The 25870-nt window shown below is 42.1% G+C and overlaps 1 long non-coding RNA gene across 1 annotated transcript in view; it reads right to left on the bottom strand.

The window, feature by feature from the left end:
• Nucleotides 1–1944: 1944 nt before the first annotated feature.
• The window catches only part of LOC135298258 (uncharacterized), a 44685-nt gene continuing 20759 nt past the window's right edge, over nucleotides 1945–25870 (bottom strand). The window contains exons 5-7 of the long non-coding RNA XR_010360271.1: nucleotides 15905–15982; nucleotides 15510–15593; nucleotides 1945–2125 (exon numbers count right to left, since the gene is read on the bottom strand). This is a non-coding gene — a long non-coding RNA (uncharacterized LOC135298258). The remainder of the gene's footprint in view (nucleotides 2126–15509; nucleotides 15594–15904; nucleotides 15983–25870) is intronic.

Here is a 25870-nt window from a genome sequence, read left to right on the forward strand (position 1 = left end):
AATCTCAACAGCTCACTGAGTTTGTGAGACTTTTACTCTTCAGCACTGCAATGCTGCTGCCCATATGATCTGAATTAGTTGTAAAATGGCTTCTCTCAGAACTGGAATGGAAATCTGCTCAAAACATCACCCAGACTCTGTGAATTGCTGTCTGGCATCCTGAAGTGGAACCTTGATCCAAGTCCGAATTGGAACCCGCTTTGAAACTCTGTGCAAGAGGTTTGACCAGATCAGAAGACAACAGAGGGGAAGGTCCAACTCTCACCTCTATTTCTGCTCCCAAGCAGATACACCCATATGAACACCAGGCTGGAAAAGACAACAAGGTTTTACTCCTGGGGTTGACACTACAGCTTCCACATGAAGCTTCTGCCTCCATTTGGACAAGCAGATGCAAACTGCTGTGTTCCAAGAGCTGTGACCAAGCAAATGAACCCTCTCTCTCAGCAGCTGGACAGAATTGCTTCCTTAGGATACATGATATTTCACTGTCAACTTTCTGTTTAAACAGACATTTACATCACAAATAGTCATTTACCTCTGGAAAACAAAATATTTCATTTGAATGATGCCAAAAGTGCAACTTCTGGCTTGTTTTGCTCAAAATTAATTGTAAAAATCAGAAACTGATTGAAACATTACTTTTATCTTTGAAGCTGTTCTGGCTTGGAAAAAAATCAGAATCTCCAAATTATATTATAAAAGAGAGTAGGCTTATATCAGATATTAGGAAAAAATTTCTTCCCTGTGAGGGTGGTGAGGCTCTGGCACAGGTTGCCCAGAGAAGTTGTGGATGCCCCATCCCTGGAAATGTCCAAGGCCAGGTTGGACAGGGCTTGGAGCAACCTGGGACAGTGAAATGTGTCTCTGCCCATGGCAGGGGGGTTGGAATGAGATGGTTTCTAAGTTCCCTCACTACCCAAACCCTTCTATCATTCTGTGATTGTATAATTAGAGAATTATCTTCCTGGAAGCTTAGCAGGTTCAATTTAAGTGGTACTTTTGGTTTTTCAGGGACATTTGAACCTTAGGCAATACGCAGGGTAGGTGTGAATGAACAGCAGCAGCCACCCATCCTGCTTTATAGTGATGGAGCTGAGTGAAGAGGTTTTAATTGCTACTGTGCTTGAGAAAATGAAGCTTTCTCCAAAGCCTGTGGTTAGCTTGGAGAGGATTTCACTTGTTCTTCTTGCTTAATTACATTGCTGCCAGTTGATATAGTTTTCTCAGAACTTAAATATCAAAAGAAAACATGTTCCTGTCAATGCAGTAAAAAGCCATATTTAAAAGAACCAAGGCTTGGTGTTCTGTGTTCTCACTTCTGCAAAAATCTGAGTGACTTCAATGGTATTTTCAATTGAATAAAGAACATAAACTAAAGCCAACATTATTTGTGTGGGGATTTTTCACCACAATTTTTTTGTTTGTTTTAAAGCAGTTGTTAAACATGTAAGACATTTGATTGATTAAAACTTACTTCCCAACAGCAAATAATTTTAACAATCTTATTCTTATAACTTTGTTTGTTTGTTAGCTGAAGAATTAGATGAAACAAAAAAGTCTCGTGACAGGCCAAGAGGAAAGGCACAAATGGAAAGGGATATAAAAGTCCACTAACACATTAAAGATGTATCAAAGAATGCGAGAGAACATATCTGTGGTCAGTTGAAGATGCTTTGAGTGGAGATAATTTCCCTGAATTATTACGTGATAACATTCTTCATCCTAGTACACAAAGCTCAAAGTTACAATTCAGATTCTTTTTTACCCTGTGAAGGCAAAGCATTTGCAGGCCTTTTCACAGTCATCAGCTTGGCTTTTCCAAGGAGCACAAACAGCCAGTTTGGTTGGAACAGGGGGACCAAGACCAGAACCAGGAAAAGGATGTAGGCAATTAACTTCCACATTACCCAAATTTTGTGTCAAAATTCATGGTCAGATGACAGCTCAAGCCACAGGTTTGTAACCCTCTGTTACCAGCTCCTCTTGTGTCCAAATGTGTGTTGCCAACTGTGAATGGCCATGGCAGTGACTCGCAGGACGTGTTGCTCACAACTGACACACGGACACACTCTGAGCTATTTCTTCTTGGAAAATGCAACCAGAGAGGCTTTAATAGCCACACCTGAAACAGGAACATCAAAGAAAGGGCCACAGTTGGCAGAGGACTAAAATAAACAAAGTCAGTGTAGAAAAATCTGATTATTCATATCATGAGAGCTGCTTTGTTCACTGTCTGTGAAACAGTATTGTCCACCATCAGGCAGTTACTGCCTTCAAGTTCCTACTTGAGGTTTCCTGTGCTCCTTTCCTTTTCCACCATGAAGGCTTTCTTTCATGTCAATCAATATGCACTAAAAAAGCTGGGAGCAGAGAAAACTTGCAGCTGGTCACCTTCAGTCCCCTGATTTGTGCAGCAAACCCCCAGCCTTGAAAGGTAACCTGCTGACTCCTGGCAGCCATGGAGCCGATTCAGAATCACTCCCCCATTTGTATCGTGGTGGAGTTGAAAATGAGAGTGGGTATCACAGGCATCAGCAACAAAGTTGTGCACATCAGAAGCACTCGGGAGAATTCCTGCTGTAGAGGAGCAGTTCTTGTCTTTCTCTGGCTGTACCATCACTAAGGAAAAGTCAGGGGGTCAGGCACCCCCTGTGCTAGAATCAGTGGATTGATGTTGCTGTCACAAGGGGAAAATGGGACTCAGGATCCCCCCAAGGAACCTCCACATCCCAGCAAGAATGAGCAGCTGCTCGTTTGGCCTTTGGTCTCAATTTTATTGCCAAGAATATAAAAAGAAATGTTCCAATCTTTTATTCCTTTTTTCCCCAGCTGCTGACTCAAGTAACTTCCACCACCACTATCCCTTTTTGCTATCCTGTAAAGCTCTGCAGAGATAATAGCCTGATCTATAAAGTGAGAGCAACCCCCCCCCAGTCACCCAAGCATCTTAAGAAGAGGACATTCAGTGCAGTCAGCCCAGATTTAGTGAATTACATTTCCACAGAAGAACTGAGTATAAAGCAGACAGTGCAGGACAACAGCTGCACTAATGAAATCTTTAGTTACACCAGATGTCAGCTATGAAATGTAAGGAAGAGACACTTGCATCTTACTTTTTTCTTCTTTCCTCTGTTATCTGTGCCCTGCATTTTATTGTTTAAATGAAATTTCTGAATCATCAGGAGATTTTTGTGGTTGTATAATGGCTGGAGCCCATTCCTACCACCCTTGAATTTCACTGCAGGCATCTGGCATGAGCAGCAGAGCTCTGGAAGGAGTCTTCTGGGCTTAAGACCACCAAAGAGACACAGGCTGTAAAAGAGACACAACTACAGCTGGAGCCCAGTGAAAAGGAAATATTATTAGTGGACATTTGTGAAGTCCTTTTTCTTTGGTCTGACTGCAAATCAGTATCAAGAATCATTTCAGTACCTACTTAGGTACTGAAGATTTCAAAGTTCAGCTTCACTAAAACCAGCTTTTCCTTGGTTGCATTTAGGACAGAGAGGATCACTGAGGAAAGACCCAAGTTAGGAGGGTTCAATATGTTGTGCAAGTGTGAACATTGTTTCTGCAGTCAGCAGAACAAGCTGCAATGGATGAAGACAGGTTCCATTGGAGACACTTCCTCGGTGGCTTAGCTTGAAGGAGGTGAGAAGAAGCACAAAAGAGGTACTAACACAGGAGATATTCTCATTTCAGACTCAACAGAGAAACAGTGACTGGCCAAAGGAATAACAACACATTTCACTGCAGACACATAGCCCAGCCACAAGTGCAAATCCAAATAAGGTGCTTAAAAAGTGTTTGTGAAACATTTGGAGGAGACAGCCAGAATATTTTTCACAGAGCTTTCCTTCATAAAAGGATGCAATTCTGTTAAATTTTCCATGGAAAGAGATTTTGATGGTAATGTTCCTAACATGGAGGAAGGTTCTCTAGTCCCCTTCAAGAAAAAAAGAATTTGATCAAACAACTTTGGTTTTGCAATTTGAAATACAAGTCATCACTTTTTGTGAAAGCATGTGAAAGAGCCACTGGTTGCATGGACTTGTCTCCATTCCAAGGCAGAATAAAGAGATTTTTCAGTTGTCATGAGATGGAGGTGTCATTGCTGGGACAAAGAAGAAATGACTCTGGAGAGCACAAGTGCATCCTACCCACTATAGCCTGTAAGGGGAGTCCCATGGAATCCCTGCTACTTCCCAGCCAACTTTACACTTTACCAGCTGCCTTCAAAAACTCACTGGGATTGATTTGTGCTTTGGTAAAATGCACAGTCATGCTCACACAGTTGAGAAAAGAAAGAAATACACTTTTCTTTCCCAACAAAAAAATATTTTTTGAAAAAATGACAAAAAAAAAGTTAGGAAAATCAACTTACAGAGGCTGCTGCAATATTTCCAAAGAATGGTAACATGGGCTTATTGGTCAAAATTATAATTTTTGTTTACTAGAATCTTTCAGTTTAGCTGCACTATTGCCTCCAGAAAGGGATACAAGAGTACTTTTAAAAGACCAGTAATACCCAGTGCATCAAAATAGTGATTTGCACAGGTTTTTCTGACCCTTGAAATCCTTCATCTATGCTAAAAGGCAGCACTACAAATTAATCTCATATGAGAAAGAGCACAATAAAACAGATAGAGGAGGGTCAAGGATGAATTATTCCTCTACAGGAAATTGGAGTGATCCTAAGATTAAGAAAATAAAGTCCAACATCCCAGAAAAGAAGAGTACTCCCAAACAGATTTGGGGGAAAAAAAAAAAAGTCCTCAAATGAAAACCATGTTGATAATAAGTAGCATGCTGGTGCAAATACTCTGCCTAACTTCTTCTGTGCAATTAAAGACTGTGTTGAAAAGCAAACTTCTGCTTTGCAAAAGACACATAATTTAGACCATGCTCTTGTATCCACATTCCGGATTCTTTGGCTTCTCCACGAGAATGGGAATGAGGAACAGCAACTGCAGCTCAGCCCAGCTGTGACAGTGGCTGTCCTGATGGGTGCCTGGCCATGAGGAGCCCATTGGATCCTCCACCTCTCTAAACCCACGCCTCTGGCCCAACAGAAGAATGCAAAGATCTTTCTGGGGCCTGGCTGTAATTATCACCAAAACATTCTCAAATACTTTTTGCAAACATTGTTTTTAAAAACTTCCCATATTCTAAACTTACATGGGTCACAGCTCCAGTTCTCTAATCATTAACATTTTGGCTAGCAAAAGGTCTAATCCTGTACCAAAATGTAGTGTCCAGAAAATTTTAAGCATTTAAGTTTTACATGTTCTTACAGTTTACTTAGGATTACTATAAGCATTGCTTCTTATAAACATTTACATACTTTGGCTCTGCTAATAAAGTGTATCCTCACTCTTTTTTTTTTTTTTATTGGCGAGCTATAAATTTGTAGAGAGTGAGAAAACCTACAACAACAATGGGGTAGCGTGGCCCAAGCCAAAGGAAATTCATATATGAGGAAACAATGGGAAGTTGGCAAAAACAACATGAAGAAAAAAGGGAAGTTTATTGGCTACACGCAAAGAAAAGACCACCCTATGTGTGTGGTATATATTTGTGCTAAGTCTCACGTCTTTTCTGTGATATTTTTCCTTTACAAGGTTCTAAGCTGTTTTTTATGAGATGAATAAAACACACAAGAGCAAAGTCTCCAGCAGTTAAAGGGCAGTAGTAGATGTCTCTGCTATGCATTTGCTTCTAACAGAATTCCCATTCACTTTCCTTGAGCAAATCAAAACCGTTGTTGGAAAAAATTCTTTGAAGACCAATGACCCAAATTATCCTTTTGCAAAGGAAAGAAATATTCAAAGCGTGGAAGCCTGCCTCCAAACATATATGTTGAGCAAATGAAGTGCCCAGTAGTTCCTGCCCAAATCCTGTATGATCCTGAGCTCAAACTGAGAGACTTCAAAGGGCCTCCAGCAAAAACGTGCTCAAAATCCCACACTGCCTGGCACCACTCCATGGGAATTTGCTCAGTTTACCTTGGAGGTGCAACATTTTCCCACATTTGAATCCAGGTAATTGATTTTATGTCTCAACAGCCATTTTCAAATCATGTGCCCCCAATATTAGTGACAGGCCCAGCTCTTGTCTTCTTCTCTTCTCTTACCATGCAGCATCCCTAAACTGAATCACCAATTATACTCTCCAGCCCAACTCCTATTTTCTGCTCTTCTGTTTTGTTCTTCTGCTCTCCCTCTTTGTGAGGGCAGCTTTAAGTTATGCACATGGTTACGTTCTTCTGAGGATGTGGTAAATCCAACAGGCTTCAGTTACTTCTTGCAAGGCCTCGAAACCTGTCAGTGGTGAGGGAAGGATGCTGGCCTCCAATGTGTGGGAGAAATTACTAAAATTAAGCACATGACAAAAATTAGCAGAAGAAAAAAGGAAGCTTCAACACATGGAAGGAATTTTGGTGGAACAAATAAGATTTGCTGGACCCTTCTCATATGATTCAACGATTCTGTTGTTGCACTGCAAGATGCAGTAATGGAAAACAGAACAGTCAGAAGGTGGGAGGTAAACTGAAACCAAAACAATATGTTACCTTACAATGAAGGAGAGGTGAGGGTTACATGTTTATGGTGCATTAAAATGCATCACTCATTTGTCAAGATAAAATCCATCTTAAAACCCTTTCATTCTTGTTTTCTTACATTTAAGGTATTAGCAGAATTCTGCATTTTACAAAGTAATCCAAGATCTACTCAGAAGAAAGGATTGCTGTCCCTTTCTTGCCCACGAATCTTCGGATGCAGAAATTCAACCCTGGCAAATACCTACAACAGGTTCAGGGTGCTGTAAACTCTGCCAGCCCATAGCTATGAAGAAAGCATGTCACCACATTTCCTGACAGGAGGGTCTCAGCTATGAACACAGCTTTAATTTTCTTCAGCAGGGTTCATTAGCTTTCATTTTACTGTATTTGTACCACTTTACAGTTTACATTTCACACTGCTGTGTTAGGAATCCTTCAGTATTTGTGGTTCTTGTAGAAAAGATTTGGCTCTGCCAGTCAGACACTAAACTGCAATCAGACCTTTCACCTTAAAGGCAAAGTTTTCTAATTGTCATAGGAGGAAAAATTTTTAAAAACCCCAAAAACATTGAGAACTGAAGACACAGGCACTAATTAGGCACTGGAGAAAGTTTGATGTTCATCTTATGAGGGATCCTAAGTGCATCTAATTCCAAAAGGATTAAAACAACACAGAACGAGCCACCTTCAAGTGAAATGGATGAGAAATCAAATTAAAATAATTCAGTGGTAATAGTACGGTTTTCTCTTGTGTAATGTTTAGGCCAGTATTGCTATTTAGTGAGCCTGGAAAGACAATTTTAGAAAAAATCAGGATAGCCGTTCTCATCCTGCTGTGGGTGTCCAGAGCTGAGCTCTCACTGGGTTCCTGTGTTTGGTCCTTCGGAAGCAGCTCTTCCCCAGGTTCATTGTACTCCACTCAACTGAGTGTGCTGCTGTTCTGGGTCTGTTCCTGCCTTCCCCATTGCATGCCCAAGGCACAAAATCTGCAGCTGACACCCCTGGCAGGAAAAAAAGTGACACTGAAAGCAGAAGAGCACACAGCTTGAAGAATCTTTCATCTTCATCTTGGAGAAGGACAAGCAAAACAAACAAATCATGTTCTGAAGACAGTCTCTTGCCTGTCATTCTTCTCTAATGTCTTTTCTCACTCCTTAGTGTCTGGACAGGCAGCTCAGACATGCTCTGAATTTGAACAAGAGTCTGGGGGAGTGTACACAGATTCTTGCAGCTCATGATGTCTTTAGCAAATAACAGTCCCTAGTTCTGTCCTCTCTGCCCTTCTGTGGCCCCATGCTCAGAAGCTGTGCTGTTCCACAGGGCAGGAGCTGTGTGGGTTTGTTCCAGCAGCAATTCCATAAGGATGCAGAGCTGGGCCCCGCTGTGCCAGCTGGCTTGCTGGTGCTGAACTCACGCCTTAGTTTTGTGAACAGTGGAGGTGAGGGAAACAAACCAGCAGAGCTCTTAAGCTGAGATCTCTAAGAAGGCCTGTGCAGAGCAGGTAACTGGAGAGGTGTGCAAAGCCCTGCCCAAGGCTGGGTACTCACTCAGTGGACACGTGCAGTGCAGCTCCTCTGCAGGAGCAGAAGGTCTTCTTGCTGAAGCAACTTCTTGTTGTTACGTAGTTCACAGTGTTCTGTAAAGGCTCCTAAGTGCTCTACCTTAGCTAATTAATGAATTAAAAAAATATGACCAAGTCCTAGCAGAGATGGTATCTCTCGTTCTTAGCAAAGTCTCTGACCCCTCCAGTGTGCCTTCTGATCCCACCCACTTGCAGTGCCTGGATCAGAATGAACTGCAGAACAGAACAGAGGCTCTTGCATCCAGTCCAGACTTAAGAACCTACAGAGCCCACGTAGAACACTTCACCCAGAGAAGCCTACAGAGGCTTTTCCATTGACCTCATAAGAAGCTGGATCAGCCCCATAGGAAAGGCTTCAGCACAGCAAATACAATTTCTTGCCATGATTGTACTTGGTTTGCCAGAGAGATTAATTCCAGACATGGTGGGTTAGTCAAAATTTGGATTTCCACCGCACCCACGCAAAATGAATGGTGAGAGGTTTCCTCCTGTTCCCTTTCCCTGCCCAGCAGCACTGCCACCTGCAAGAGGACAAACCTTGAACTAACACAGACACAGTTATATAAACTGACATTCCAGTTAATAGTCACTTTGGAAATTCCCAAGCTATGAGCTGTCCTGCAATCTAGAAACTGTGGTTTCCAGACATGAGCTAAAGTCCCAAACCACTGCACAAGGAGTCATTGCGAACATTTCTGTGTCATTGTTTCAAAACAAAGCTTGTAATATTTTAATGCCATGACCACAAGAGCTTGTCTGCTGCAGCCTGTACAGACTATCCAGTGAGTTAGGAAAGCACTCCAGCTTCCAGCCCACTCCCACTCACTGACAAGTCTATTGGGAACACTGGGAAAAGAGTGCCACAGGGGGCCAGCTGCTGGCTTACCTAGAGCATAAATATGATGATAAAGACTCCCAGGAAACACTCTCTGCCCTTCTCACAGGTGACACCAGGATCAATGTCTGCCCAGAGTGCGGGAGGCACAGGCTCTTGGCCTTCTTCAGTCTCTTGTTTAAGCTGGTATTCCCACCTTGCAGCCAGGATTAACTCCCCTGTTCCAGTAGCCATGCTGGGGTGCAATGAACCATGTCAAGCTCTCTGGATCCTCAGGACAGCGAGCAGAAGCACCTGTACAGCCTGGGGAGGGTGTCCTTTTCTCTACTTCCTGAACACTTTCATCTCATCTTAAAACTCCAGAGGTCACAATTGTTCACACCCAGAATTTCATAGCCACCAACTGTGACAGGCAGATCTGCCTTGATTCCTTTTGCCATTTTTTCCTGTATCTCCCCTTCTTAGAGAGATTCATCTTCAGTGTTGAAGAAGAGCAGGTTCCACTTTGCCATCTGGAGTAACACCACCTGAGACAAAGGCTGCTGGGACAAGGACTGTCATTTGGCTTCCCCTTCATTCTCCTGTACACAGCAAACTCACAGGTTTCCTTGCAGGAATTCCTTTCCTATGTCCTCCCTTAACAACTGGCTTCCGAAATTGTGACCTCTGAGAACCAAGGAAATGACTACATTTTGGATGGCCATTTGAAACCTGAACACCTAGCATGGATGGGTGAAAGAATCACCTATATATTTTGCTGCCTAATGATTATTCCTAGCTTGAGTCAGGAAAGCCAGAACCCTGAGAAGTGATACACCAAGGTAAAAAGGGAAGGGCCAGGACAGAAGAAACTAATCCAAGAACAATTATTTTGTCTGTTCTTTCTGAAGTAATAAAATACAACTAAAATTTTCTCACATTTAATTCCACAGGAGAATGCACATGTCTGCAAAAGTAAAAATACCCAAGTATTTCAGCCCACAAAGATTCCAGGAAAGTGACAAGAGTTTGACTGAGTCAGGATAACACAAACTATTAACTTTCTGAAGTTTCAGGACATAGAAAGAATTCCAAATTTTGCTTGATCAGCTGAAACAATTTAGGGAATAGGTTTCTCCAATTTTATTGCCAGACCTTTAGCAAAGAATTTTATGTCAACATTAAGTAGAGATAGAGCTGTATAATAGAAGACATTATAAGTCCTCCTCCATGGCTTTCCTAGTAAGGTGATACCAGCCTTGGAGAACAAAGCATCTTTCAACTTTATAGAAATCTGGAGGCTAAAAGAATGCTAAGGATTTAAAATAGATTCAAGAAAAAAACAGGTTGAAACAGAAGCTTTACTTGTTTTCATATTAGAGTAGCTTTTCTCACTTTCCCCTTCCCAGGTTAGTTCATCCAGATCAGTTTGCAAAGCTGAATTTATTTTCTGCAGAGCACCACTTCCAACTTACACCATATATATTTTAGATGCTTTCACATGGAAATGTGTTTCAAAGACTTATGACATTTGGTCATGCCAATCTGTGATATTTATGTTCACCATGATAAAACAATTAAGATCTGCTTGGAGGGGATGGATGCTCCTCTTTCATTCTGTTTAACAGAAAGAACTCACCAGCAGTCAAGGGAAAGACTGAATATTGCACAGGCCAACTGGGGCACATAAAATGGTGTTTGTAAGTATTTGCATGGGGCAGTGGGGAGAGCTTTATATAAGTAATGTCCCTATAAAAATGCATCACAAACTGAAGAAAGCAGATTTTGGCAAGTAACATCATCCTTAAGGAAACTTTTGCTGACAATGCACAGTCTCACTGGGATGGATGTGGTTGACCAGTAAGCCCAGTCCAGTCCCTGACAATTGTCCCTGGTTGGAATCTGCAACTATTTAATTCTTCTTCTACAAAAATGACAAAAATGCTTTAAAGCTGGAGACTAGAATAATAAAACCATGTAGGTTTCTACAGAGAAAGTGTGTTTTGGGGGATCCTTTGATATGCTTTGTTTATTGTTGCAAGCAGCTGTAAACCACAGTCTATTTTGATTTTTGTCTGATCTGAGTTGCACATCTGGCTGTCAGGGTTAGTGTCAGCTTAGTGGGGGACTCCTCCAGAGACGTGTGCAGGAGAAATATGTGTATTCTGCAGGATGGTGTGCAGGTCTGGGATTTCTTTCCTTCACCTTTCTGAAGGTGAAGGAAGGCTCTTCAGTAAAGCACAGTGGCTCAGCAATGACATTCCAGCTAAGCCCAAAGCTCCTCAGTTACTCACAAGACTTCCAGAAAAGCTAGCATGTCACTTTGGTCTTTGGTAACCACTTTGACCAAAACCTTCTTTGTTTGCCCATGGCCAATCAAACAGCACATTTCAGTGGTCAGCACTACTGCTGTGTCCCCACAGGTCCCGGGGAAATGTCGGGTGCACGGAGGGCCTTGGAGTGTCTGAGGGTTCAGAGGGGCACAGCCCACAAACAGAAAATTGAGCTGTAGCACAGACTCCAAGAGCTATTTCTAGAAAAGTATTTACATCCTTGAAGTCTGGAACTTAAATGTGAGTCCCCAACTGAGGAACTCATTTTGAGAAACTTGCAAGGAAGGTTGCAATCCTGCACGTAGCCTCTAACCTTCACGTTGCTCTCAAGGTCCTGAGCTCTCCCAGTGCTCCGTGAAGGCCAGGGTCCCACCACCCACACCCACCTCAGGGTGCCATGAGAGCACTGTAATCCTGGGAGCTCCTCTGCAAACAAAGATGCTGGTTTCTAAGGAGAACATTGTTGGTTTTGAAACCTGGGCTGTTATATTCGTGTTTAATACATGGATTTGGAAAATTGAATTAAGACCAAAAATGTATTTTGAATGTGCTTCATTTAGTTTTACAACTCCGTGCAAACCACACAATCTGTTTGGGGTTTATAACACAAAATTTGACCCGAGGATCAAAAAGGCAGAATACTTAATACTTTGTGTATGTACAGATGAGCTGTAAATAAGCCCCTTCTTTCTTATGAGGAAGGGTTCTTCAAGTGTTTATGGTTTATGGTATTTACTTCTGTAAATACTGGTAACTCCTAAATTTTGGACTGTTAGAACTATCTTCTTATAGTAACCAGTAGAAATTAATGCCTTCTATATCCAGATATGAAAAGCAAAACAAGCGACACATTGTGAAAAAACTCAATAATACAACTTGAAAGAAAACTATGGAAATGGCAGAATATGATGCCAGCACCAATGCCAGCATGCCTCAGACATTCCAAATTCTCTCCCATTGAGAGCAAAGAGAGAAAGAGTGCACAAGGAATCTGTTATCCTTTGGATACTCTGGTGACTGTTGTAGGAAGCTGGGCCTTGCTAGGACATCTTTGAGAACAGATCTGCCATCCCAGGAGCACCTGACTGAGCAATCACAAAATCATTCATTAATGAAAGCCAGGTTAAGGTGAAGTGCAAATAATAGGATGTATTAATCACATCTGCAGTTGATGATGCACTTAGATGTTTGCAAAAGATAAAGTGGGAAAATGAAAGAATTCTACTTAATTGACTAAATGAAATCAAAAGGGTTTTGAGAGAGACTACAGAAACATTAACAAATGAAACTCTCTGGTTCTCTCTGTTATACTGGACCTGTGACTGCCTGATTCTCTTGTTCCATCAGGTGAGTTTCCCACCAATATTGCTGCCCTGGAGTATTTTGTTGGGAGCTTGCAGTGAGACATCCAGGCAGCACAGAAGTTTCTCCCTACAGCCTGGTCTTTACCCAGGGAGAGACCAGAAATAGGAATGAGACAGTGTTCCCCCTACCCTCTAAGAATTAAACATGATCCTCAGCAGCTACTGCTTCCCTTTGGAAGCCTGCTGCTCACAGGAGGAAAAGGCTGGTGGTGTTCTGATAACACTTTTTGCACAATCTGTTTCCACTTCAGGATGGAGAAAGCACATAACGAAGCAGAATCCTCCTCATTCCCAGTGAGGCTACAAAGAATGATGCTGCTGCTCTGAAGGACTGCAGGTCACTGTCCCAACCTAAGACTTAGATGTGGGACAAAAAAATGTCCAACTTGTTTAGATTTTTCAGGACAGGAGTTGCATCCTGGGGAACAGAATGAGTTTTCCCATCTGTGAAATTCAAGGAATAGAAACACTTAACAGGGGCATCAGGGTACTTGTCAGTGCAAGATGAGTGCTTGGTAAAGCATTTTCATTTCATATCATTTAAATGCAATGTGACAGACTTAAGTGACTTGCAGGATTCTCTTGGTTCCTTTTGGATCTGTAACCTGCCTAAAACCAGACCTGCTCAGGGGCAAATGCTAAGCAGAAAACAACAATTCCATTTTGGCATCAAAACCTGGAGACAGCACTCATCCCAAGGAATATAATTTGTCCAGGGATGACACTGCTTTGCACAAAAACCTTTGCAAAAATCAGCACGAGATGATGAAAGGGAAATGAAGAGAGGTCCAAAGAAGAAACATTTCCTGAAACACTGGAAATTGTCATTTTCCCTAGAACATCATAGCTACTTCAGCAAAACTTTAGCTAAGAGAACACCTTCGTTAAGTAAGACTCAAATTAGAATGGAACCTCATTCACTCCATCAATTCTTTTTCCCCTTTAGTTTGGCTTTACCATTCTAAGATGTTACTTTTGCAAGGTAAGGATGAAGCAAAATCTCTGTAAAAGTGTAACAGAGACATTGCCAAGGCTAGCAAAGTTCAATGAATCCTGAAGCTTTTTCTGTTCCAATTCCAGCTTATAAATGGCCAAGGCTTTGCAAATTTTATGGGCCACCTGCAGGCCTAAGACAATTTATGTCCTTGGAATTACATCAGATCTTTAAACACCATTTTCATGAAAATAAAAAAATGCATAGAATCTAGGCTTAGCAAAACTCCTCATGGCCAGCTATATCACCAAAATCAACAAAAGCAGGTGTCTTTCACACTTCCTAGTATGTGGTGACCTTTCACTGTTCTACAATGCATTTAGGCTTTTTTAACTTCCTAACCTCCTCTCTATCTCAGCAGAGAAGCAGGGAATAAGATTTGTTCAGGATAGAGTAAGAAATGACCTGGACATTTATCCAAACCACAAGCCAAGATGCCTGTGGCTTGACAATGTCTGGTTAATATTTTTTTCCAGATTTTGACTCACATTGGAAGTAAAAGTGACAAAAATTCAACTGAGAGAAGTATTTTCTTTCAAGATTCCCTTTCTGACTTTGTGCAGCTGTGAGCTTCCAGACTGCCTGGATATCCCATGCACCCAAGGCTTTGTGTAACACAGCAAATAAAACAGGACACACCTTGTTTCTTCTGAAATAATCCCTAAGGGCTCAAAATCCTCAGCTATAAAGCACAGGATGACACAGTCTGGCTGCATTGCTCAGTACAGGCCCACACTCAAAATCCTCAATTGCCTCAACAGAACAGCAGTTTACTTTTATGCTGATCTAGTAGTTCAGTCTTATCTTAAAATCAACAGAATGGAGTTTACATTTTTATTTTTCAGGCATGTCTCTCCTTTCCCTAAAGAATATTCTGCTTTCATGAGTTGCTTTTGCTTTCAATTCCAATGATTTTGGTTAAAGAAAGAGGGCAAGGAAGCCTAGTTCCGTCCAGCATGATATTTATTGGCATGAGGGTGCCACCTATTGTCATGACAATTGATGTGAGAAAACCTTCAGCAGAGGCCTTTGGAAAGCAATGCCCTGCTCCTTCCTGCTTTAGATCACTTCCAATCCTTTAGATTATTCCATTTTGGCAAAATTATGTTTCTGTCAATCATACACAGTCTGATCACAGTGGGACTGCTTGTTCCAATATGTGTTAATGTTGTGGAATATGGGGGTTGCAAGATCATACAAGTATCAAAGTATAACCCTCATGTTTGATCCTCAGACACTGGCCTGCTATACCCATCACTAGGATAACAGATCAGGTCCCAAAAGCACCTGCATTTAGGATTTTTCAGTACAAGCATATGTATTTGGCAAAAAACATACCTAGCACTTTATATTTTTCATGATTACTGAAGCTTTGAACTTCAATATCTAAATTCTATTAAGCAGCCAGTTTGGGGAGAAAAGGGACAGGCTTAGAAGTGGGAATAGCAAGAGAACAGTTCTGCTTAAAGACCTTAAAAAAACACCAGTACACCACCTCTGGATTTTAAAGTGCTTCCCAAAAGGACTGTTCCATTTCTTTGACCTCCAGCAGCCTTTGTAACCATGCAAAGTGTAGTTCTCAGCTATAAAAGTGATTATAGTTTTCTATTATGCTGACATAACAATGACAATAACAACAACATACCAGATTTCTTTTAGTTTTTTAACTTTGAAGATGAGTTTTCAGTTTCACAGCAGCTCAAATTATTAAATATTTCATATGGAAACTACTCCTAAATATGCAGAGAAATGAAAAGTTGTATAAGCAAGTGCAATGTGTGAAGTGCAAGACCAGGAGTTTATTTTTGTGGACACCCACCTGTACACAGTGGTCTTCAATCCAGGGTGGAAACTCACCTTTAGCAGTGATCAGAAGTCAAACTGTCCAGCTGCTGCTTCAAGGAAGGAAACACCAATTTCTAGGCCTGCTGTTTTGAGGGCCTTGATGTAGACCAAAAAAAAGGCAGAATCAACACTGGACTGGGAGTCAGTACATCCACATCTGCTTCTTTGGGGGCATTTTTAACACTAGCATTATCTTTAATTAGATTTGTGGGAAATGCACCAAGACACCACAAAACTGCTCCTTCATATAAAATATACTCACTGGATTGGTGTCCTAGGATACTCCAAGCTTTTGCCATTTTTCAGAGATACCAGGATACAGATGGATCTTCAGATTTATTTGGTTTGGTATGGATTCATGTTAGGTTTTGGGTTTTCACCTTAAGGCCATCCCAAAGAAAACTTACCCAACCTGAAGTGACACAGGGCTGTCTTTTCCTGGGCACGCAGGTAGAGAAAACCAGACCATCAAAGGTAGAATCAGGCTGGAAAATACAAACAGCACTGCTCTTAACTGCTAGTTGAAGATCATTTGGGTAGACATGACCCTAAAAGACCACAGCTCTCAGTTTAAAATGCCAAGGCTGTGATTAGTGCCACCACTTTTTCCTCCCAAATCCGAATCCCAAAGACCCGCAAGACTTTGGTTCTTACATGTGACAGCCATGGTTACTGTAAAAGGAGTATTTGTTTCAGCCTCATGTCCAGTGTGCAAAGAAAAAGAAATTGAGTTAATTTTCAGAGTAGCAGGAGAAAGAAGAAAACACTACTATAATCTGGCTGCTATTTGCAAAATTACTTTAGAATTTTTTTTAGCCTTTTTACATTGAAAAGTGGGGGGAGGGGGTGTGGAAGGAGAGTAAAAAAGAAATCCCTAGCTCCACATTTGTGTCCCATCAAATCCAACTGAAACAGGTACAGATTACTGATAAGCCACAACAATTCTTACCTGTGAGCTATAACATTTTTTTCACATATAATGGCAGATAAGACCCAAAATGAGTCTGGGGACAGGACCCTCTTCACAATTTGGAGAATATTTCCAATGCAACAAAGAAAAAACCTTTGTTTAGACCAAGCAGCAGCAAACACACATTTCCTCAGCTGGTAACACGTTCAATGAACTTGCTGACTTGTCACTGATCAACACATTAGATTAAAGGCTTATTTGTTGTATCCTAAATGAGTGAGTTTAATGAAAACAGCTGTTCTAGTAACACACCAGAACCTTTTAATTTGAGCAGCTAATGGGACTCCTAAGGCAATGCCAAAGAACACAGCTTCACTGGGGAAGCCACATTGCTTCTTTGCAGTCATCTCTCCAAAAATAAAACAGGGATTAAAATAATCAGATTGAGAACTTTGTCCTGGTTCCTGCCAATAAATTCCTCTAGGTTACAGCAGATGCCTCCAGAAGCAGACAGAGGTGACCACAGTGCAGAACAATAGGAACAAGGATATTCCACAAAGGTATTTCCAGAGGTCCAGACTCCACAGCTTTTCCAGAAGGTTCACTGGGTTTTCAAAACAGCATCATGCATTTAGATCTTAAAAATCAATAAAGGTATATCAGCAAAACAAATTTTATTGGAATTTATCCTGGCATAACCGGATCGACCTTGCTGAACCACAGAGTTCTGGCACTGAAAATGTATGCACAGAGAAGACCCTAAAACCTTTGCTCAGTGGTAAAACTCTCTCTGAAGTCCCAACAGCACAAAGTGCTTGCTCAGATGGACACAAAATGCTTTAAAACCTTTGCTTTAGGACATTTCTCCTCTGTAGTATGCCTGGCTACCCCACTCCTACCACCCAGAAAACTACACATCCTTTCAACAGAATCAAATATTCTTCGTGCCACAGCTTATGATTAGCAAAAACACTGAGGGAAGGAAAAAAAAAACCTAAACCAAAATAAATCCAGCCAGAAGCACTTGGTAAGAGATCCATGCTTATTTAGCATTCCCTCTGCTGGCAGCTAAATGCATATTATTGTCAGGTAGTGTCCATGTGTGTTTTGCTTTATCAGTACTGCCAGCTCTGTCTTTTCCCCATCCTAAATTCCATTTTCCTCTTCAAGGAAGCATGGAAAAGAACACACCAAGAAAGCAAACATGGACTCTGACTCTTACAACATTTCCATCCCTTGACATTCAACATGCGGTTGTATACGATTGGGTTTCCGTTTGCACTTATTCTCTTGGCAAAGGCCAGCTTGGAGCTGGCTAGTGAAGTATCTCTCCCTCGCTCTAGTTTGCCCACCTCCTTGCCTCCAAAAGCCAAAAATCACAGTGGGCTGCACAAAGGGCACACTCAGTGGCTCCGAGTAGCCTGCTCCTCCATTTATTCTCACTGTGTGCTCTCTCTGGGGCTGAGCATGGCCATCAATTCCCCTCCTCGTCTGGGCTTTCTGCTGGACTGACACAGCAGCGTGACTGACACCAGCCACTGCCCACACCAAAATGAACAGACATGAAACGACACCAGAAAGGTGCTCTGAACAACATCTCCAACTAGAGAGGGGGAAAGAATGGTCTCATTCTTGCCCTAATTCCTGACTGAAAGTGTGACCACAATGCGTCTGAAAATATGACCACAGCTTGTCTCTCATATAAATATCACTTGAGAGCTGAAAGCCACCTGGCTGAGAGCCACCTGGCCAAGGACCTTTTACAACCAGAGAACTAGAAAGAGTTGTAAATGCTAAAGATGCAGTAATAATCAATGGAAGTGCACAATACCTAAGCATGTGGAAAGTGGAATAAAATGCTGACCTCCCCACAGCCAGCTTCTCCATTGCTGTATGCAATAGTCACACTCTGTGCTCCCTCCAGGTCGATGCTCAGCAATCTGACATGGGAGAAGGATTGTGCCATTCTACCTTTGCTGGACTTGCTCCATGTCCAGGAGCCAGCTCCTGGCCTTTGTGTCAGGCACGCCCACAGAGCAGGGCCAGGGGAGCACAAGTGGGAAGGCAGGCAATAGATGCCCCAGCCAGGATGCCCACATTCCCACTGGCATGTGTGGCACTGGCTGATTCTCTGCTGACTGGCAGCCCACAGAACCTGTGTACTGTCACAGAGTTGTTCATTCTCACAGGCCAAGCTTTCCCTTCACAAACTGGAAGGCAGTTCTAGCAGAAAGGCAAAGAGGAAGAGCTCCATGCCAATGTCAGTCCTAACTGTAGCAAAGCCTTTGTACCATTCATTGGATACTCTCCAGTGCTACTAGAGACAGCAGCAAACCTTCTTTTGCCATGCCCAGGTACTCACCTGGGCTCTGAACTCACATAACATCAAATAAAAGCATCCACACTGGGTCTGACTTCCCCTGCTCCCAAAGTCAGGCATAAAAATTATCTAAATTGAAGGTAGAGAAACCTCACTTGGCAAAATCCCCTCAGTCTCTCATTAGGTATATTACAGGACATGATAAATTGTCTTCACATAAATGGTGAATAATCTGCTTAGCAGTAATAACAAGAAATGCAAACACTTTCTGAGCCAAAGGCAGACTAATACTATGCTGGCAAGCCCATCTCCCCACCTTAGTTTGGGAATGGTTAAAACAGTATAAAAGTGTAACACCAGTGGATAAAGCCTGTAGCACGCTGTACAGCCAAGAAGTAATATTTTAATTCATGTGGGGAAACATTTTTGTGTGTTGCAGAGACCAAAACTGAGCTCTAAAGCCCCACGGGAGAGCTGATCTGGAAAGGCTGGATAATTCTGTCTTCGTTGCCTCATGGAGCTGGAGTACAAACAGGTGACGTATTGTGTGTTCTGGACTTCTCTTTGGAAAACTGGGCTCTGAACCACAAACATTTGTACACAGTCTCACCCTCTCAGCAGGGCCATCATCTGTTTGAAAAACATAAGTGCAGGAAATGCGGTGTGACAAGAGGATTGTCACACTCATGGGTTTTTGCTACTTCTTCTGATACTGGCTGGGCATTTTCCAAAAATAGGCAAAAATTGAAAAAAAAAAAGAGAATCTTGAGAATTTCAGTGTTCCTTTTAGCTCCACAGAGCTCTCAGTTCCTTTAGTCCACAGAATGACAGACAAAAACTTGGAAATATGAACCCTAAGTTATTTTTGCTTAAAAATATTTAAAACTGTCTTTACTTTTGAAGCCTTGGTCATAATATTGCAAGCATCAACTTGTGATTTAAGAACCATTAGAACACCAAAACTGCAGATTGCTCCCCTGCATATTCCATAGGTGATGATCAAAATACTACATTCACCCAATCCAGGTATTATTTTCTATGCACTATTTTTTTGTGCCTGGAAAGAACCTCCATTTCTTTATCTGTGAAACTTTTTCTAAAAACAGATACAGTGAGAGAAAGGATTAATTTTAAAGACAAACATAATTTTCCTGGGGAATTACCTGTTTGCTTGAGTACTTTATATAATTAGGCTAGCCAGTTCAAATTGTTTTACATATACACAGTTGCCCTTGTGAGTAACATGGATGTAATTCAAGTTAGAGAGCACACTCAGTGCTGACTGACAGCCCAGTTTTCACTGAGTTTTGTTTTCTTGTGGACATTTGCCCTGGGTGAATTGCGAGCCATACACAGAAAGAACATTTGTTTAAAGTTGAGAAATTATCTGCAGATCTTTACTATCCCTGTGGCTCAGCAAATGAAAAGCTCTACACTGGTAGTCTGGCACTCCTGGATTTTGCAGTTTGTACGGAGTGCATTGCATCCTTCTCCAGAAAGTGCCACACTAATGACCCTGCCTGCTCGTTCCTGCCAAGTAGCAATTGGCAAGTGAGGAACACACTTCAGAGAGCAATGCCTTTAACTGATGACACTTTTACCCTTAAAACTACATTTTTCACCTGAATTGAGGTGACCAGACAAATCAGTATGGGAAGAAGAACATCAGTTTGGATGCTTCAGTATAACATCATAGCAAACAGGGAGCTGCACATCCATATCCAGCCTAAGTCTGGAGATTCTCACTTCATTCCTAAACCTTGTAAGCAGCTCCCAGCATCCAATACCCAGCCAGGAAAACATTTCCCTTGATGAGTTAATTTCCTGGTGTAATAAGCGTATTTTTTAACCACAGAAAGGGAATCACAGCCCATGTGCAAAGGGATCTCTGAGACACCTTTGGGATCTGTGTTACCTGTGAGGCCAATCCTACAGGAGCCTAGGCTGGAGCCATGCTGGCAGTGTGTGCATTGCCTGCTTCCATGGCTTTAACCTCGTTCTGCCATGCACTGGCAGGAGACAAGTTTGAGCAGCAGGAGCTGCAAGAGTCTCTCCAGGTCTTGGGGCGTAGATAAAGCTGCACTGACCAAACAGTTTCATGTGTTTTAGGACTTCCTTATCACAGAAGTGAAGTGCTCCTTCAGGACACTTCACTAGGCATGAGCAACATCTCCAATAGCTGTGATTAAGAATACCTGCCCACATCCTCTGCTTCTGTCCTAGGTGGATGGAAATCCAGCTGATCTTGTCAGGTTTCAGTGGTATTATCTCCTCTGGGCTGGCTGGATCAGAAATGACCTTGTGTATATACCAAAGTCCCATTTTTCACCTGGTCACACCAGGCTCCACCACTCAATGAAAGTCTCACTGTAACTGATTAGATGTTTCCTCAGCAAATCCTCAGGCATTTGAGAGAGATGGTTACCTGAGCTTTCATTTCTGGGCTTTCACCTTGAAATTAAAGTATATTCACAAATGTATATGCATTTAGATGGGAGAAAAAGCTCATGCCAATTTTGAATCCTACAACTGCTTTCCCATCTGCTAGTATTTACCAGCGTGCCATGCCCTGGAATGAGTGGATTCCAGCGAGCTGGAGGTACTGCCAGCAAGCTGGAGCCTGCTCCAAAGTGTTTGCAGGATCAGGGCTTCCTCCTCCTGGAATGCATCTCTGTAAAGGAGCACAGTTTTCAAATAAGGCATCTGCATTCAGACACTGACACTCACTGGAGACTCTTAAATGCTTCTTTTATGTAACTAAAGGTCAAACTGAACCTCCAAATGTGGAATTTCTGACATCCAATTAAGTAGCCCACATTAAAAATTGGGCCAGTGTTTAATTATGTCTGGAGAATACATGAGTTCAGCTGAGACAATTCACACTCACCTCGTGTTTCTCAGTGTTTTCGATGGTGGAACTGAATAAATATTCTTTTGCTCCACAGATGCACTGGATCAAGGTTTAGCTTGTTACACATAAAAAATAAATCAGCTCATATTTCCTTGACTTCATTTTTCCAGCTTTGTCATTCTGTCTAGGAGCACACTGCACGGTCAAGCCAGGCATGGCCATGCATGTTAATAACCCTTGGAACACTATGGATTTTTCTGTGCAAACCCCTTTTTATTTTTTCCAAATAAACAGTCAAAGTGCACCTGGTGAAAGATACTTTTCTTTCCCTTTTTTCTTTTTTTTTTTAAACTAAAGCCTGTGTTTCAAAAACCCTAAGTGGAACCACAACTGTGGTGCTGCTTTTCAAATCAAAAGGACAGTACAGACTTCACAGGATATGGCTCTCAGCCAGTTGTTTAATGCTTGTAGGTCAATATACAACCAGCTCAGCTTCTGCTGCCTAATTGACAAACCACGTATCAGGCACAGGAAGGTGAACAACTGAGCTTTCTTTCACCTCAGATCCTCTGTTCAGTCTCTGGGCCCTCAGCCCCCTTTTATTTTATCATTCACAAATATCTACTGTGAGCTCCCTCCAGGCACAACAGACGAACTGCATACCTGGAAAAAAGGAGAGCCCTGGTAAAGCAGTGAGTGTCTGGTCACTCAGGAGCCAGCCTAGCTGTTCATCATGCTCCTCCATTCAGGCTGCCAAAGAGGTTTAGACCCACTGCTCCCAGTGTAAATTATTTGTGCATGAATGAACCAGGAAGAATTTCCTCCAAAATATTTTTGATTAATGGAGCTGTGACACCAAATGTCAATGGGACATCACCAAGCAGTCTTGATATAATCCAGTTCCCTACTCCAGCCTGTTTGTCAATTGTCAGTGTTTTAAGGTATCTCTTTGCAAAAACAAATGTTAAAAGTCTTTTCACAAAAATGTTTCCCAAAACACCAAAGAAGTAGCCTTCCTTTTATTGTAGGTTTTTTCCCCTGGTATTATTCTTTGCCTGTTTAAAGAAAAAAAAAAAAAAAACAAAACAAAACTACTGGTAAGGAGTTTTTCTGGAGGGGGACACCTGAGGAGAGCAGAGAACACAGGTATCTACCAAGACCCCATGCTCACTACTGCTCAGGAAAATCACCTGATTGCATGACCCCCTCAGCTCCTCCACATCATGGCAGCCACATGTAAATCCATGGAAAAACACCAGGCCTCAGCCAACACTGCAACAATTTAGGACAATGGGATATGCCTCAGACTAGATATATCAGCAATAACAGGGCATGAGAACCTACTAATATATTCCACTCAGTATTCTTGTCCAGCTTCCTGGGGATGCTGCCCCTACCACATCATCACAGTAACACCTCGTACTTCACCCTGACAAAGCTGCAGTGAGGTCCAGCAACACAGCCCAGAGGTTTCAGCTCTGTCTTTGGCCATAAGACCCCCTATGGTGACATAAAACATCTCTGTGTACTGATCCCAGTAACACTGAATGGATAACTGTCATCTGGAAGAGAAATCACCTGGTGAAGGCAAGCAGCTCCTTCTGAGTACAACAGACACCCAGCCCACGCAGAGTTAGTCCCCAGGGCTGAGTGCTGATTGTCTGAAAGGCTAAACCCTTATATTTATATATCCATGAGTGTGATGTGCACCTCAGAAGGAGACACAGAGTGGATCCATTAGCAGCACACACAGCTGCTTCCACCTGCTTTTTGTTCTGCTGTTGCTCTACCAGCTGTTGCTTTCAATATTTTCAGGTGTTTCTGACCTTTGCTGTGTTTGATGGTGCTGAGCCTAAGTGTAAGGACTGTGCCCATCCAACAGTCTCAAAGTGACAGAGTGACCTTTCCCATGTAGCTCCCTCAGAGGACATGGATGCAGAGTCTGGGTCTGTGGTTCTGTTACTCTAAGTGTAATAACTTTCCCTGTGTTGTTTCTGAAAAGAAGATCCCTCTTAGGCCTCCGTTCTTGCTACTGCTGTTGGTACTGCTGATGGAAAAGATCAGAATGGCTCTGTCTCATCCTTCCACTCACCTCTTGCAGGCAAGCCCATCCTTTTATTATCTTCAAAGGCTCCTGCAGAATCTTCTGAGGATATCACCTTTCAGGACAGACCTCCTCATGTGACCAGCACAGGGGTGAATGTGTAGCAAAGCAACAGCAGTAAATCAGCCCATGCAAAAGAAGGCAAAAGCAGGTACAATACTGCAAAACCAGCCCAAACAAATAAATACTGGTGTTCTAACACTTGCTGAGAACTCACAACATGCAGAATGCAATGGACAGACAACAAAAACTGGGCTCTGTATCTAAGCTTTTCCTTTACTTCAAGAGACAAACCCTCACGTGCTTGAGGACCCCTCTGCCTCCCCCACAATTCCCGGATTTTTCTCCAATACACAGAATGGTATCTTTAACCAGGTCAGCACAGTACAAAGGGCACAGATACAGGAGTTCTAACTTTCTGTCACAATGATTTCTGGCAGGAAAATTACTTCAGCTTTGGCAACACACATCCACCTTCAAAGATTTGAGGGCCAGTTGCTGTTCCTGCATGTTTGTTTCTCTCCCTTATGTGACATTGAGAAATGCAATTCCTCCTGTAAAGGGGGTGAAATTCCAGTATCCATCATCTTGAAGGATTACAGTCAGTGCCATTAACTTGTGAATGCAGCTCGAGTCTAAATTACATTTTCTCTTAGGGCACACTATGAAAGTGAAACTGAGCATGGGGCTTGAAACTAAACCGGATTGGGAACAGAAAGCCTGGGAACCTTCCCCCTTTCCATAAAGTTGCTGGAGCCATTTTACTTCACAACAGCACTGGATAATATATTTCCATTGGCCTGGAAGACAAAGCTCAATTTGTTTGAGTATCTTGAAGAAACGGAATTGTTACAATTCACAAAGTTAAGTAAGAAGTTCTTTTGAATTTGATGTTCCAAAGCCAGTTTTAACCTCCCTTAGCGTAACTTTTCAGGTCTTCATGTACTTTTGAGAAATTTCATTTGCATAAGGCTGTGCTGCTTTTCTTCAGAATTAATCAGGTCGAACTGTCACATCTATTTCTGCACACATGCAGGACTTAATATTTTTTTCCATCTTTGACATTTTTCACAGAACTGAGATTAAAAACTTACAGTTCCATTTTCAAAATAAACTGTAGACAAGATTTTCAGAAGTGCCTCTGCATTTCTGCTCCCACTGAAATCAACACTCAAAACCTCAATTTTCCTTTCCTGTAATTACAAGCAAACCCATAAAAATGTAAGCTGATGCACTGTTATCTTCTCTAGCCTGTAGACAGCTTGAAACAATGTCTGAGGGATGTGAACTCCTGTCTCTCATCCTGGAGGAGTGAATCTGAAACCAGAAGTTGACAGTCTGTGTCAACATTGTTAACGCTTCCCCAGCTGAGGATGTCAGCAGAAATGCTCTGCTGAGCTTCTGCAGTCTCCCACTTTTTCACTCAGTGCCTTAAAAAAACCCAACCTCAGATCCTAATATGTACCCACAATCTGTCTGTGCAACTCTTCCAACCTCCACAACTCCTCCACAATGGTATCTTCTCCTGCTTTGTTCCTCTTCCAAGGTCCTCCTTGCTGCCACCATGGCTCAGGCTGATACATGAGGAGTGCCAAATGTCCAACAGGAGAAAGCATGCTTCCAAGACCACAAAAACCTTATTCCCTACCAATTCCAAACTTCCAAACCAGACGGGAAATAAAAATAACAGAAAGACATTTATTTGAAGCTCTTTCATTTGAAACCAAGTTTAAGATTTATGAAAGTATAAGATACGACCCGGGGGGATATTTGAGGTTGGCTGGACTGGATGCAGAACTGTTGTGCTGGGAAGGGACCACTTCCACAGAGGACAGCAGAGCTCTGACACACTCTATTAAGCAGCTGAGCAAGAATTCTTGATGTTCTTCCTCAGAAATGAAATAGCTCCTAGCTGGGCCATGTACAGCCACAGCACTGTCCTCAGATGTACTCTCCCTAGGATTTCAGAAGCTCACAGGTTATAAATACAATTACATCAGGATACTTCCTCTTCTTGGACAGAAATTTTTGTACTGCTAAACTGCCTCCTTCTCAGATTGCCCGCTTGACTTTTATGCCATTCTTGCTGCTTCTTACTCAGCTGACACAGTGCCCCAATGGTAGCATTAGAAAGGCTTCTGCTGTCACCCTAAAAATAATTTCACAACCCCAGTCCAGGCAGATTTAC

Source organism: Passer domesticus, chromosome 3 (genome assembly GCF_036417665.1).
Source record: "Passer domesticus isolate bPasDom1 chromosome 3, bPasDom1.hap1, whole genome shotgun sequence".
Taxonomy (NCBI): Eukaryota; Metazoa; Chordata; class Aves; order Passeriformes; family Passeridae; genus Passer; species Passer domesticus.